Consider the following 15,636-nt stretch of genomic DNA (forward strand, 5'->3'; position numbering starts at 1 on the left):
AGCCATTGTTGATATTTGATCGAGATCGTCGTTTTCCTGTTTACTTTGTTTGTCATTCGTGTTACCACTAGTACTTGCTTTTTGTAAGTTTTCATTAAATTTATCCATGTACTCCACAAGGTTGGTGGATTTCTCTATTTCTTTCGTATGTATTTCGATCCTGCTTAGCGCATCGGCACGGTTGTCGTTATAGTTTTTCAATTTAAAAGGTTCGGAAACATCTAAGGTCATTGATCCGCATGTATTGTTTAATATCGACGTTAATGCATAACCATTCCTAGCTTTTATAATGTAATTCCGAATCTCACAATTATGCAGCCTTTGATAAGGGATTACAACGTCTCCGTGTTAAACATCTGTTTTAATTTTAATGACTTGTTCGCTACGTGCTTCCATTGTGATATTGTTTATCTGCTTCCCGGTCTCGTGGAACTGTAATTGTATATTGGCGCGTGGCGTAACCAGATATCCTTTATCGTAATCTATTTTAGCTTGTAACATTTTTAAGTTATCAATGCCTATTAGACCGTCGAAAACATTATGGAATTTGAACAAATAAAATTTTATTGAAATAAGGTTAGATAATTTGAACACTCTTGAAGCGGGTATTTCGGCACTATATCGATGAGCCGATTGTTGAAAAACTATAGTGAGTGTAGTGACTATGAACGGATCGGGTTTAATGTAATTTGGAAAGAATTTATTAGCTAAGTCCGGGTTAATGAATGATTGAGTTGATTCACTGTCTATTAAAAACTTAAGTTTATATTCAGGGAATGTGATATAGGATAGTTCATTGATATCATTGTTATTGAGCGATATGATTTCCGGCATTAGGTCTCGCTTGTTTATACGGCTGGTTCGGGGAAAATTTCCATTTGCATTGCTTAGTTGGATATCTGCTGGCTCAGTATTTTCGTAAGTATTTGAATAATAATTGTTTTGAAGCGGATATTCCCAAGGCTCTTTATGAAATTCTCGGGGCAATGTACCTTGTGGTACGTTAATTTCCATGTCGTCAGCAGGGTCAAATACCTCCTTTGCGACACTTGTATTGTATAATTCCTCAACTGTAAAATTTGGCGATTGGTTAATGTTCTGCCTATAATGATTTAAAGTTTGAGGGTTACTATTATTATTATTAAAATATGGCCTGGTTATTTTCGTCGTTTGTCTGGTTGACGTACTCATTGGGGTAGGTTTTGGTAAGGGTTTATTTTGATTTGGCCTGAAAACATTTGTGACTGGCCTATTCACGAATGGTTGGGGATTTGTTGGAAATTTTTGTTGAGGACGATTGTCCGATCGAAATGATAAGTGAAATTGCCTGAAGGGACTGAATGATGGGTTCAAATGGACTGAGTTAAAATTTGAATGTTGGAATTCAGTGCGTGGGCCCGATTGTCGATTAATAGGTAGTCTCGTATTTCGTGCTAGTGGTTGAATTGAATTTGGTGTTCTCGTGTTTGACTGAAAATAATGAATATTGCCTTCTTCCATGACAAATTGTAAAGCTTCGGGAAGGTCTTGTGGACGCATACAACGTATCGTGGTACCTAAGGGCTATTTAAGACCTGATAAAAATGTTTTTAGGGCTAAATTGTTATAAAGATTCCTCTTCAAGTTCCTCGCGTTATCCGTAGCTTCGTGAACGTTAATATAAGAGCATAACAAACTGTGAATGTGCAGAACGCGATCATAAAATTGACTTGGGTTTTCGTTGTTTTGTTGGCGAAGCATGACCAAATCTCTGTTAAGACAGGCTTCGTCTCTTTGATCACCAAATGTCGACTTAGAATAATTTTTAATTCTTCCCACGTATTAACGTTCTGCGTTTCTATTACCAATTTCGCATTTTCCGTTAATTTACCAATAATACAATTTAATAGATATACATTTTGAAAATGATTGGGCTACTGAGTTGTATAAAATGAATCGATTATTATATTAGAATCAATAATAACGCCGCTTCCCCAAACCGTGATTGACCCCGTAAAGCTTGACATCCCCCGGGACATCTCTTCACAGCTAGCCGATCCGACCTTCTTTATACCCGCCGAAATTGACATATTACTGGGAGCTGACGTGTATTACGACCTTCTCTCAGACGGATTTATTAAACCCTTCTCGCGACACCACCCCGCTGTCGTCAATATTCAATTAGGTTGGATAGTAGCGAGCGTTGTTCCCGCTCGTTGTTTAACCCCTTAGGTAGGGTTGCTGACTCTCAATTCACCTCGCAGTGTCTGCTGTTATGATGAAACTCCATCACCAGGTGAAAACCTCGACTCCATGCTGTCTAAGTTCTGGAGCATAGAAGAAATAAGTTTCGACCCTCCTCTCTCTGCAGAAGATGTCCTGTCAGAGGAAATATTTACATCAACGACGAAAATCCTAAAGAACGGGGTATTTCAAGTTGACATTCCGCTTAAGTCCCCAAGCGAACATATGAAGTTAAGTGATTCCTTCTACATGGCCCGAAATATTAGGTTGTTCGGAAAGTAATTTCGTTTTTTCCCGACAGAGGATTTAATGGTATTTTTTTGCACTTAACCTCACACTTAAGCCATATAATTTTTATATGCTTTGAGAGCTCATATAACAAGGCTTGTGTGTGAAACATTTCAATTAATTCTACGCAGTAGTTTTTGGTTGGTGCCCTTTTAAATATGGAGAGCGATAAGCAGCATTTTCGACATATCCTACTGTTTTACTACAGAAAGGGTAAAAATGCTGTTCAAGCCAGAAAGAAATTGACCGATGTGTATGGAGAAGGTGTGTTGACAGTACGCCAGTGTCAGAACTGGTTCTCTAAATTTCGATCTGGCAATTTTGATGTCGAAGATGCACCACGTTCGGGAAGGCCGGTTGAAGCTGATAAAGACGCCATAAAGGCATTAGTTGATGCGAACCGTCGAATAACAACACGTGAGATCGGATTGAAGTTAAATTTATCGAATTCAACAGTTTATGACCACTTGAAAGGCCTGGGATTATCCTCGAAGCTCGATATATGGGTTCCCCATGTTCTCACAGAGAGAAATCTGTGTCGCCGCATTGACGTCTGCGATTCGCTTCTCAAACGTGACAAAAATGATCCGTTTTTGAAGCGCATCATTACTGGGGACGAAAAATGGGTTGTATACAACAACGTCAAACGCAAGAGGTCATGGAGCAAAAAAGATGAATCGACTCAAACCATTTCCAAAGCCGATATTCACCAAAAAAAGGTGATGCTGTCTGTTTGGTGGGATTTTAAAGGAATCGTTTTTTTTGAGCTTTTACCGGATAACACAACGATTAATTCGGAAGTCTACTGCCAGCAGCTGGACAAACTGAAGGATGCACTTCAACAGAAAAGACCCGAACTAATCAACAGAAAAGGTGTAGTGTTTCACCAAGACAACGCGAGACCTCACACAAGTTTGGTCACTCGCCAAAAGCTTTTACAGCTTGAATGGGACACAATGCCACACCCACCATATTCTCCAGACCTGGCACCATCGGATTATTATTTGTTCCGGTCACTCCAAAATTTTTTAGACGGTAAAACTTTCATCTCAAATGATGAGGTCAAAAACCACCTCGATCAGTTTTTTGCCAGCAAAGACAAAAAATTTTATGAGCGTGGAATTATGCTACTACCAGAAAGATGGCAAAAGGTGTTGGACCAGAACGGCCAATATATAATTTAATAAAGCATTTGTTTATTATACGAAAACTGTCATTCATTTTCACATAAAAAAACGAAATTACTTTCCGAACAACCTGATAGATTTCTTTCTCTGGAAAAACGTTTTCAGTCAAACTCGGAGCTCTCCTCTGAATATAAAAAATTCATAGAATAGTACGTCTCACTCGGTCACACTCAATATATTTCCTTGAAGAATGTCAATGAGAGGGGGAAGAGTAAATACTTCATCCCTCATTTGTGCGTGATACGCGACTATAGTTCAACTACCAAGCTTCGGGTGATATTTGATGCTTCCGTTAAGACTTCCACTCGTCATTCACTGAATGACATATACTTAAAAGGGTTTCAGGTGCAGTCCGATTTGTACGCCATTTTGTGCCGATTTCGATTAATCAATTTCGTTCTGACCTGTGACATAGAAAAAATGTACAGGCAGATTAAAGTCAATCCTCAGCAATATTTTCTACAGAATATTCTATGGCGGGATAATTCCAATGATACTCTCAAATTTATCGAACTCTCAACTGTCACCTATGGTACAAATTTTGTGCCATATGTCGCTACTCGCGTTCTAGCGGAAATAAGCCAGAACAATATTTAAAAGTGCCCTAAAGCCGCAAAAACCATTTGCGATCAGTGCTATGTAGATGACATCCTAGGCGGAGGTGACAGCGAAAGTGAACTCCTCACACTCTATACCCAGTTGAATGCATACTTGAATCAATCAGGATTCCGATTACACAAGTAGCTGTCCAATTCATCGCTACTCCTCGGCACAATGCCTTCGCCAAGTTCTCGCGAAAGCGTCACGATTGAATTAAATTTGAACGAATTGCTAACTAAAGTTTTAAGTCTCAATTGGTTGTCCACAGACGATGTATTCTACTTCACATCTCCTCTGAAACCGGGTGAGATGGCCCTGACTAAACGAAAGGTTCTCTCTTGCATAGCCCAATGCTTTGATCCACTCGAACTGGTCAATCCCTTGATCGTCAAGGGAAAAATTCTCATGCAGGCGCTGTGATCTACAAAGGTAGATTGGGACACGGAAATCTCCGACCGCAACGCCTTAACTCAATGGGCTGAATTTGCGAACGGTTTAGCATATGTAAAACAATTGAAAATTCCCCGATGTGTGTTTCTCAGAAAAACGGCTCGTAAAACAGAACTGCATGGTTTTGCTGATGCGAGTGTGGCTGCATACGGCGTTTGTGTTTACATCCTCCGGGAATATGCCGATGGTACTGTCATGCAACCTCATTTCAACGAAATCGAAAGTAACTCCCTTAAAGACTGTGTCTCTTTCTAGATTAGAACTCTGTGCGATGCTCCTCCTGGCAAACTTATCTCATAACATTAGAAAAATATTTGAACGCAAAATAATTTTCGACACCATCAATTCCCAAATTGCTCTCAGTTGGTGCAAGGGCTATGCTAGTCGTTGGACAGTCTTTGTGTCAAACCGCGTTGCCATCATTCAAACCAAGTCAAGCAACGCTACGTAGAGACACATCAGATCGGCTGACAATCCACCTGATCTGCTATCGCGAGGTCGTTTTTCAGACGACATAATCAAGTCCGGGTTCAATGGTCCCAAGTTCTTGAATAATGCGCAGTTGTGCCTAGGCGACCTTCACGTAACGCTTCATTGCTAACCCTTTCTAAAGAAAGGAAGACAGGACTGTTAGTTAACAGAGAAATTCTTGGACCCACTCAATTCTGGTACGACAACTTCTCAAAATTCTCATCATACCCTCGCATGAAACGATCCGTAGCGTACGTACTGCGCTTCGTTGATAACACACGTCAAATCAAGTCAAACCAGCAAATATCTGCTCTATCTGTTGATGAGATACGAACTGTTGAGGATCTCATCATAAAAACAATCCAAAATAGGAGATTTCAGAGGGAAATTCTGGAGTTCAAAGCAATTAAGCCTTTATTAAACAAGAATCTCAATGCATTGACACCCTTTATGGATTCTCATGGTTTTCTCAGAGTGGGTAGTAAACTGGCCAATGTCAACATTTCATTCGACCAACAGCACCTTCTTCTACTTCCTTCTGTCAATCCCGTGATCTCCCTGATGCTCACTCACAAGCTCATTCATCTGGGGCATGCGGGTACGCACAATGTGTTGAGCAACGTTAGAAATCGATTCTGGCCACTCAATGGATTGCGTGAAACAAAGCGCATCATTAGGAGATGTATTGTTTGTCATAGGTTTAACGCTCAAACGTGTGAACAAATAATGGCAAGTTTACCTAAGGAACGTGTAACTATCTCTAGACCCTTTCAGAATGTGGGAGTAGACTTCGGTGGACCATTCCTATTGAAAACTTCAAGTCTGCGTAAAGCCCCTGTGACAAAGGCGTATGTTGCGGTGTTTGTGTGCATGGCCATGAAGGCAGTACACATTGAGTTGGTGTCAGGCCTCTCGATGGAACATTTCCTCATGACCTTTAAGCGTTTCATTTCTCGACGGGGAAATCCCTGTCATCTTTAGTGATAACGGCACTAATTTTACTTGATCTTGCAATGAATTAAAAGCGCTGTATCAAGCATTTAAAAAAGACAAAGTCCATATAGCAGTTCAAGATGCAATGTCCCAGAACGAAATTCAGTAAATTCATCCCCCCGTGTTCTCTTCATTGGAAAGGATTGTGGGAATTCGCCATCAAAAGCGCTAAATATCACTTGAAACAACTTGTCAGCAACGCACACTTCACCTTTGAAGAATTTTCCACAGTGTAGTGCCAAATAGAAGCCGTGCTTAACTCTAAGTCACTCCGCCCTGTATCCAATGGTCCTTCCGATTACGCAGCACTAACCCTTGAACATTTTCTAATCGGCACCCCTCTCAGCGCTTACCCTGACAAAGATGTCACCCATATAAACAAACTCTCTCCCGATGGCAAAGATATGCCCAAATCCAACAAACATTTTGGAAACGCTGGTCGGTGGACTACCTAAACCTACTTCAAAATCGTTCAAAATGGGCTAAGACCTCCAAAAATGTGCAGGTGGTTGACCTCGTTTTTGTCAAAGAAGACAATGTCTCCTCCCTGAGTTGGCCGCTAGCCAGAATAAATAAAGTTATGCCTGACCCCGATGGCGTCGTATGAGTAGTAAGGCTCAAAACTCGAACAAATGAACCCACTAGACCGATCACCAAAATATCCCCATTGCCAGGCGGAGACGCAAGTTCGCAAACATAGTCCGCGGCAAAGAGATGACATTTTCGCATCTCGGGATGCCTTTCGCTGTATTCCCTTTAGATTAGTCTTCATGTTCAATTCACGCAGTTCAGAAAACCCTTTCTCGTGCTCATCTTCCCCTCTTTAATCATTCTAGTCATTCTCCATTTCCGCCACAAGCTCCAACGCCGGGGGGCAGTATGTTGGAATTTCCCAACATAAAAAGGTCGAAACCGTTGGGCCTCCAATTGTATTGTTGCGCCCTAATAAAAAAGACATCCTCGATCTAGCGTTATGTGCCGAATTAAGATGGGAGCTATACGTTCCGCCTATCTGGTTCTTTGCGGCTCAGGGTTGTAACCCAGGATTGGCAGTTCGGTGCGAACAAACGTCTAGCCTAGACGTATTTCGATACGCTCCGGCGAAAATCACTCTTTTTAAGCGGTAATAGTGGTCGTATTAATTTTATTATTACATCCACGTGTAGCGCGAGACGATTGCTTCAAATATACCTAAGTGCCGTGATAGTGCAAACTAGGGTTTCAGTGATTTGCATGGTGTTATGTGAAAACAATAGCATCCGGGTAAATCGTTGTACCATAAAATTGTCGTCACGCTCATTTGTACTTGGCCTGTACCATAAATTCGTCCCTTTCGGGGCACAAGGATTGCATAGGCCGCAACATCTGGCTGCCAAGCTATTTTACTTTTCTTTGTCTGTATCGTTACTTTCGCGGGATTTTTGCTTTTGGCCTCGAAAGTAACTTTCCGTTAGACCTCCCACAATGGATCCCGTTGTGGAGGTAACTAGGCTGCAAATCAGCAGCGACGAAGAGCGGGAAAGCGTGGAAGACGGATCCCCAAAAAGGCCGCGAAAACGCGTACCCTCCCGCAAGCCCAGCGGACCATTCGCGAGATCCGCAGGATCATTGTCATCCGCGGATGAAGAGTCGCGACGCGAAATCGCGAAAAAAATTCAAAAGGTGGCCCCAAAGACAACGTCCAAAGACAAGGCGATTGAGGAACTCTAGAGCCTGGTAAATTGTATGTTTCTTGAAGGTAGAAGTATGATGTCGCTCGTTAAAGAGAACAAAAGCACAAAAATAGAAATTAAGCAAGACATCCGTCGAATGAAAAGTTTTACTGATAAGCTTTACGATGGACTGAAATTTTTCCTAAACCAAATAGAGGGTTCGTGCCGCAATTGCCAGCCACGAGAATCGGCCTCTGTTGCGACAATTGCGACTCAAACGCAGGAAAATGAATTCCCAAACCGACGAGAATTTAGTGAAATCGCGATTCAAACGGGCGAGGAATCGGCAATTGAATCGCTTCCGTCGGATTCCACGTTTCAAGTGTGGAAACAAATCGAGGGAAATGCGTGGTCGGGCGCGATACTATCGTTACCGTAATTGGCAATCCCGTGGAGGACCACCTTCAGGACGAATTAAAAATCATATTCGTGGAACACGACGATAAAGAAATGACTGCGACCATTCAGTCGCAATTTAAAAACTGTCATCCCGAACTTGCGGATCTCGAGGACTTCGACGTACTCGAACAAACGGTCAAAATCAAGTCCCAAAAAACGAATAAAGCGATCGGACATAAAATAATGAAGGTGTATGTCCCTTCCGCGGAAAAAGAAGTTTTTGCGAAACTGTCCAAGCTTAAAACAGAGCTGGCACAAGAAAAGCGCGTCGCGATGCATCATTTGAAAGGTCTGTCGCTGATCAAGTTCAGGAAAATGATCCGATTCATTTTTCGCGACGGTCCCAAAGTCCGAATTTTCACTACCAAAGTGAAAACGACCAAGACGAAAAAACCAGCCGTGGGGCGAAAAAAGAGAAACTTCGCCACGTACGCGATCATCGTAAACAAACAAAAGGAAAACGCGGCCGAAACGATCCGCAAAATTAAAACTTCATTAGGCGCGAACGAGAGCAAAGATAAGATCAAAACGATCAAGTCAAATAAAGATGGCGATCTCGTGATCACCTTAGACAAAGACGAATCGGCGCTCGAGGCCATCGGAAGGGACATAGAAAAGTCCCTCGGGAGAGAAAGCGTGCGGCTTCTAAAGGAGAAACAAGAGAAAACCTCTATCTTTATAAGAGGCATGGACGCGGCCGCGACAAAACGCAAGGTTCTCGAAGCCCTCCGAAAAGCCGTCCCTGAAATCGAAGAAACGGAAATCGCGATCGGGGAAATGCGCCCGTACGCAAAATCCGAACAAGCCGTCACTGTGCGACTCGCCGAAAAACACGCAACGAAATTATTGGAAGGATCCTTGCACGTGGGTCTCGTCAGATGCAAATTAGAACGACATTTGAGAATTGAGAAATGCGCAAAATGTTGGTCTTACGAACATGCGACGACGAGCTGCAACGGTCCAGACCGTCGCAAGTGCTGTTTCCGATGCGGGAAACCCGACCATCGGGAAAAGAACTGCTCGAAAAAAGAGGAAGACGGTTTCTGCGTCCTTTGTAAAGAAAAGGGACATCGCCCGGGAAACAATAGGTGCGCGAATTTCCGCGACGCGCTAAATCGCGCGAGGTTGGCCAGGAGGGCCGATCAGCAGCGCCAGGAAAAGCGAAAACAATGTGAATTGCTTGCCGATCCGGACGCAACGATCGTCGAAAGTCGCGACCAAAACAGCGAATAAAGCACACCGTTTTAATCGAATTTAATCAGCGTTTCTCTTTCGTCGAATCGTCGATTGTTTTCCTTTTTCTAGTGTTTAACGGAAACTTCTTCACAAAACAAAGAAAAAACTTTATTTTTCTTTCCCAGAAATCAAACCTCCGTATTGTTTCTCTCATTTTTCGTTTAACAAATGAAAATCCATTTGAGAACGACTTTCCTACAAATCAATGCCGATCGCTCCATAAAAGCGCACGACATGGCCTTCCTTGAAGCAGTTAAGCGAAATGCCGATCTAATAGTGGTTAGCGAGCCTAATAAAAAATTGTTGCAAAGAAATCCAAAATGGCTAAGCGATAATTTACTAAATGTCGCTATTTATGCTCGGCCCAATACGGTCAAATTTTCGAAAATTAAGCGCGGAGACGGCATAATTGTACTATTCGGAGAAGAATACACAATTATAGTCGGATACATTTCACCTAACTGCACGAGGAACCAATTCGATCAATACTTGAACGATTTGCAACAAGCGGCTGCCGGCCGACACGGCGAATTAATTTTAATGGGCGACCTTAATTCAAAATCGCCCGATTGGGGATCGACGACCGATGACGCCAGAGGCGCGACGCTATCCCAAATGTGTGTGGGACTCGATTTAGTGGCTCTAAACACGGGCGAGCCCACATTCGTCAGAAGAGAGCAGCAAACGTGCATCGACGTCACGTTTGCAAGCGAAAACCTGGCCAATCGCGTCACTAATTGGCAGGTCTTGGATAATGAGCCGTGTTCGCCGCACAGACATATTTTATTTGAAATTGGCAGCAAACCGGGATGGAAAACGCGACTGCAAAACGGCTGCATAAAGTCGGAAAAGCAAAAATTCGTCGATACCTTCGGTGAACTTTTGACCCGCTACCCCGAGGTGAATAGCGGGAAAGAGTTATCGAAAATCATGCGAATAGCTTACCGGGCCGCATGCGATGCAAATCGCAACGGTGCAACCGGCAGTCAAAATCCGTACTGGTGGACCGAAGAAATCGATAGTATTAGGAAGAATTGTATAAAGGCTAGGAGACTTGCGCTTCGCGCCCGCGGAAATCGTAACGTCGCGGATGTCGATGCGGAAACGTCGTGGCAAAAATACAAGGACGAGAAAAAGAAACTTCAAAAAGAGATAAATAGTCGTAAAAAGGCCAACTGGGTCGAATTATGTCGTAAACTCGACGAGGACGTCTGGGGGGACGGTTACAAAATCGTCATGAGGTATCTCAAGCCCGGAAATCCTTTCGAATTGACGACGCTCAGAAAATTGGAAATCGCGGAACACCTCTTTCCGCGAGGCCCCGGCTACGTTCCAGGAAAAATCATGCCAGTCGTTTATACTCAGTTCTCGAAAGAGGAAGTACAAGCGGCCGCGAATAAATTAAAAAACGCAGCTGCCCCCGGCCCCGACGGGATGAGGGCGGAAGCGGTCAAGTTCAGTTTCGAAGCATACTCGGATGTGTGGCTTAGACTGTTAAATCAAATGCTGGAAAACCAAGAATTTCCGAATTCCTGGAAAGTAGCCAAGCTAATCCTGCTCCTTAAGCCGAACAAGGATAGCGAACAGCTGGGATCGTTCAGGCCCATTTGTTTGGTAGATGCCGCGGCCAAATTGTACGAACACCTCATCAAGAATCGTCTCGAAGAGGAACTGGAAGCAAAATATCCGCTTTCCGATGTACAATTTGGTTTCAGAAAAAATAGATCCGCAATACACGCCATGATGCGAGTTCTCGATGTCGTCGACGCCGCGAAAAATCGGCGCGGTCGCGAGGAAAGTTGGTGCGCGTTAATTACTCTAGACGTGAAAAACGCGTTCAACACTGCATCGTGGACATGCATAGTAAACGAGTTGTCGAGAAGAAACATCTCGATTATTTAATAAACATAATTAAAGATTATTTTACGAATAGAATAGTCAAAATAGATAAAGACACCGAATTCAATATGGCGATGGGCATACCACAGGGATCGGTACTGGGCTCTCTGCTATGGAACGTAATATACGACCCTATATTGGCCGTAGCGGTGGGAGAATCAGAGCGCGTCACAGCAATCGGCTATGCGGACGACATCGCTCTCGTCGTCTACGGCTCCGATAGGCTCGAACTCGTCGACAAGTCGGAGGCGGCCATAAATCGATGCGTGCAATGGCTGACCGACCACTCGTTGGCGATAGCACCAGAAAAAACCGAAGCGGTTATCCTTAGCGGAAAGAGGGATAGAAACAAATTGTTTTTCTTAATTGGCGACGTTCGCGTGACGCCTAAAAAATCCTTAAGATATTTAGGAGTCGAATTCGGAGAAAACTTGTATTTTGCCCGGCACGTGAAAGCAATCTGCGACAAAAGTTTTAAAAAATTAGGACAATTGCAAAGGATTATGCCGACGATGGACGGTCCGTCCACGCAAAAAAGACACCTGCTTTACGGAGTGGTGCAATCGACGCTCCTCTACGCCGCCCCCGTTTGGGGAGGGATTAGGAAAATCAAAAAATACGCGCACATGATGTTGGGGGTGCAAAGGAAAGCACTAGTAAAAGTCGTGTGCGCGTATCGGACCGTCTCCTACGAAGCGGTGCAAGTTCTGGCGGGAATTCCTCCCATCGATTTATTAATCGAAGAGAGAACCCAGCTCAGCGTTCTTCCACGAGTCACTAGGGCCGATAGAAAAGCGGCCCGAACCGCGACCATACAGAAATGGCAAGATCGCTGGACGAGACTCGAAGACAAGGGACAGTGGACTAAGAAATTAATCCCTGACCTCGAAGTCTGGGTTTCGTGCAAACACAGGCGCCTGAATTATTACTTAACTCAGGCGTTTAGCGGTCACGGAAATTTTAGGGCCTTCACGCACCGCATCGGGAAAACGGAACCGGATTGCACGAGCTGCGGGATAGAAGATACCGCGGAACATTGTATTTTCCGGTGCACCCTTTTTGAGACTCAAAGAAACGAATTGCGTACGTGCGTGAACGCGCTAACTCTGAAAGCATTGATCGAGACGATGCTCGTAAGTGAAAAAAGCTGGGACAAATGCAGCAAAATCATTACTGACATGGTCAAGGTAAAAGAAAGGATGGAACGTACCACCACGGAAGCATAATCCTAAAATCGATCGAGAGCGTAATTATTTTCGGCATATTGTAGGATTTTCAATATCAAAGTCAAAGTTAAAATTAAAAAATTTAATATTAAATTAGTCACATAGTTTTTTTTTCCTTTTTTCATTCACTACGTAAAAAATCTATTTTGTTAGATCCCTGTGGACAGTATAGTAGGTTTCCCCAAAAAAAAAAAACAAAAAACACCGGAGCATCAGCCGATACCGACGTCATATCCCCAGGGACAGTTCCGGGTCGGTCGAGGGCACAAATAGAACCGAGGTTTTTAGTGGGCAGGTACCTAGACATTTGCCCTGGTGAATCCCATACTACCCAGCCGCTAGAACAACAGGCTGGGTATCTTTTGAAGATTTTTGCCTCGTAAAAAAAAAAAAAAGCCCAGGATTGGAACCACACCGGCCTCAATCCGGAATTCCCCGTCCTAAATATTGCACAAAGTGGCACCCACGTTAAAGTGTGGCAGGGTTTGTGTAATTTAGAATAGGTTCTGAAGTAGTGTTTCTCCTACCAGTTCATGCAGCCCTAAGAAGTGGGGAAGTCGTTTAGACTCCTCTAGGGCGAGTAAGTAGTGTATTAAATGATTAGCTATGCGACAGTGTTTTTGTGAACTGGAAAACCCGTAAAACCTTAATTCCTTAAATGACGGTAGACCGTCTGATCCTTCGAAAAAACCCAACCAGCATAACTGGATTACTCCGTGAGTATCTATTGAGGTAATCACTACTGTTAGGCTCACTCTATGAAGCCCTGGCTTAAACAAATCTTCAGGACTTTCAGCTCGATGCTTTTGATTTACTAATGAAAAGCTCTTATCACACTCCAAATAGGAATGACCGCGAATGAAGAAAGTCATTATAATAAAGTTTAACTTTTTTTGATAGTGGATTACGTGATATAAATATCGAATCTTCGCCCAATTCTTGTTCTGACCAGCACACGAATCGCAGAAAATATGCAGTTCATTTACTGCGTATTTCAAGTAGTTGTAAAAGTGATGAAATAAAGAGCATACATTTGAATTCTCCTTATGCCTCATTGTTTTCGGATACGTATAAAATTATGCATCATTAATTGGCAATGAATGTAGGATAAAAATATACATTGATAACTAACGACAATAATAAACATCTTTAGTTGCAATATTTGGAATAAGGAGGTTTTTAATAGTCAATGCAAATTGCTACCTCTTTCCTGACTTCTTATTTTATAGCCGTTTTTTTGTTTATAAAAAACATCGGTTTTCTCCAAATGAAGCGTTTTGTTCAATTCCAACTTGCGCAACTGTTCATGTAGTTTATTATCCTTTGCTTTTAAAATCTCCACATTCTTATCTGTATCTTACAATTAATTTCATCACAAAAGGACTACGTATCAAAACCTGGGTACCCAAAACTGATATTAAACCTTTCATTAAAAATTCTTCTATAGCTGTCATATGGTACTTTAATCTTGTGTTTATCTCAGAACATATTATACATTTTTGAGATATTGAATTCTTCAGACAAGTAAAGTTTTTAGTTTTTTTGCAAACTATAGTGGCTAGAACGGAATTTAAAAGAAGCTATGTGCTGTATAACTGAATTCACAATCTCCTCGGATAAGGTATGTTTTCTATTTTTGTACTTATCCCTGGAATCTAAAGCGTCTTATCAGTAAATTTAAAAGAGCTTTGTATCGTCTATACCCTTTTACTGATTATACCATGTATCGCTAAGAATTCTTTGTGGCACACCTGTACATCATTGAAAACACCTTCAAGGTCTGTAACTCGAACTCTGTATTTGTAGGATAATTGATGGAAGTGGTTGACTTCGTGTTGAGATTTACGGGAGCGGTGACGTTGAACTGGAATTGTGCTTATAAGTCCTGCCAAATATGCATTTTACTCATTGTAAGTTTGAAATGAACATAGAAGAACTCAATAATTCATTTGTTGAGTTCTTTGAAATTCATTTCGCGGTTTTGTTCATTTACAATTCTATAAAATACGCCTGACATTTTTGCAAGCGTTCAGGAAAATATGTGAAAGAGGTGCACCGCTTGCATTGAAGAAAATGGCAATTAATTCGAACAGTTAATTTAATTACCGTTAATATTATTGCTATAATTTTTTTTCAAAAGAAATTAAATTTATAATTATAAATTGGTTTTATTTTATGAACTTTCAACGTTTTTTTGAGACTAAACTATCAAAAATACAAAAAACTAAAAAGAGACAAAAAATTTGCTAAAAACATTAGAGCATATGATTGACTACTTTCAACGAAATATTATACTGAGTGTTACAATTTCTTATAACTAAAAATGAAGCATAACACCTGTTCAGGACTAAGCTTAAGGTTGTACATAGTGATTAGATAAGCACTTTAGCATAAGGTGAATTAGTACTAAGTGCTGTTTGCATCGCAACCTAGTAGCTTTACTTTAGTTTTATCATATTTTATCATGCACCTAGAGGCGACGCCTATGAACGTTAACAAATTGACACAATTCCAGAATGCCCAGATGTGGGGAATCCTTTGCCCTAATGATGATGGTTCCTCGAAAGAGACAACTTTCTCTCAATTAGCTTTGTTTGCAATAGCATCACGTTTTCTAACGGCTGCAATTGAGAGCACCCTCTTTGTCCACAAGGTTTTAACTGGAGTACGCCTATGGGTGCCGATCCCTGGATGTAGTATTTAAGGTTCCAAAGGAATAGTTTTTTTAGTTCTCTCTACGATTCGACCACGCTGTGACAATCCCTTAATCACCATATTTTGAATGTGTACCCAAAATATATCATCCTGAAGTGCAAGGAGAAACGTTTAATTCTACAGTCCGTCACTCCAATAGGCAAGGTTTCTCTAATAATAACAACACCCATATCTCCGCCACTGGTGAATGGGTAAAATTGATAATTTTTTAAATTACATCTACCGATATGCGAAACA

Source organism: Euwallacea similis, chromosome 21 (genome assembly GCF_039881205.1).
Source record: "Euwallacea similis isolate ESF13 chromosome 21, ESF131.1, whole genome shotgun sequence".
Classification (NCBI taxonomy): Eukaryota; Metazoa; Arthropoda; class Insecta; order Coleoptera; family Curculionidae; genus Euwallacea; species Euwallacea similis.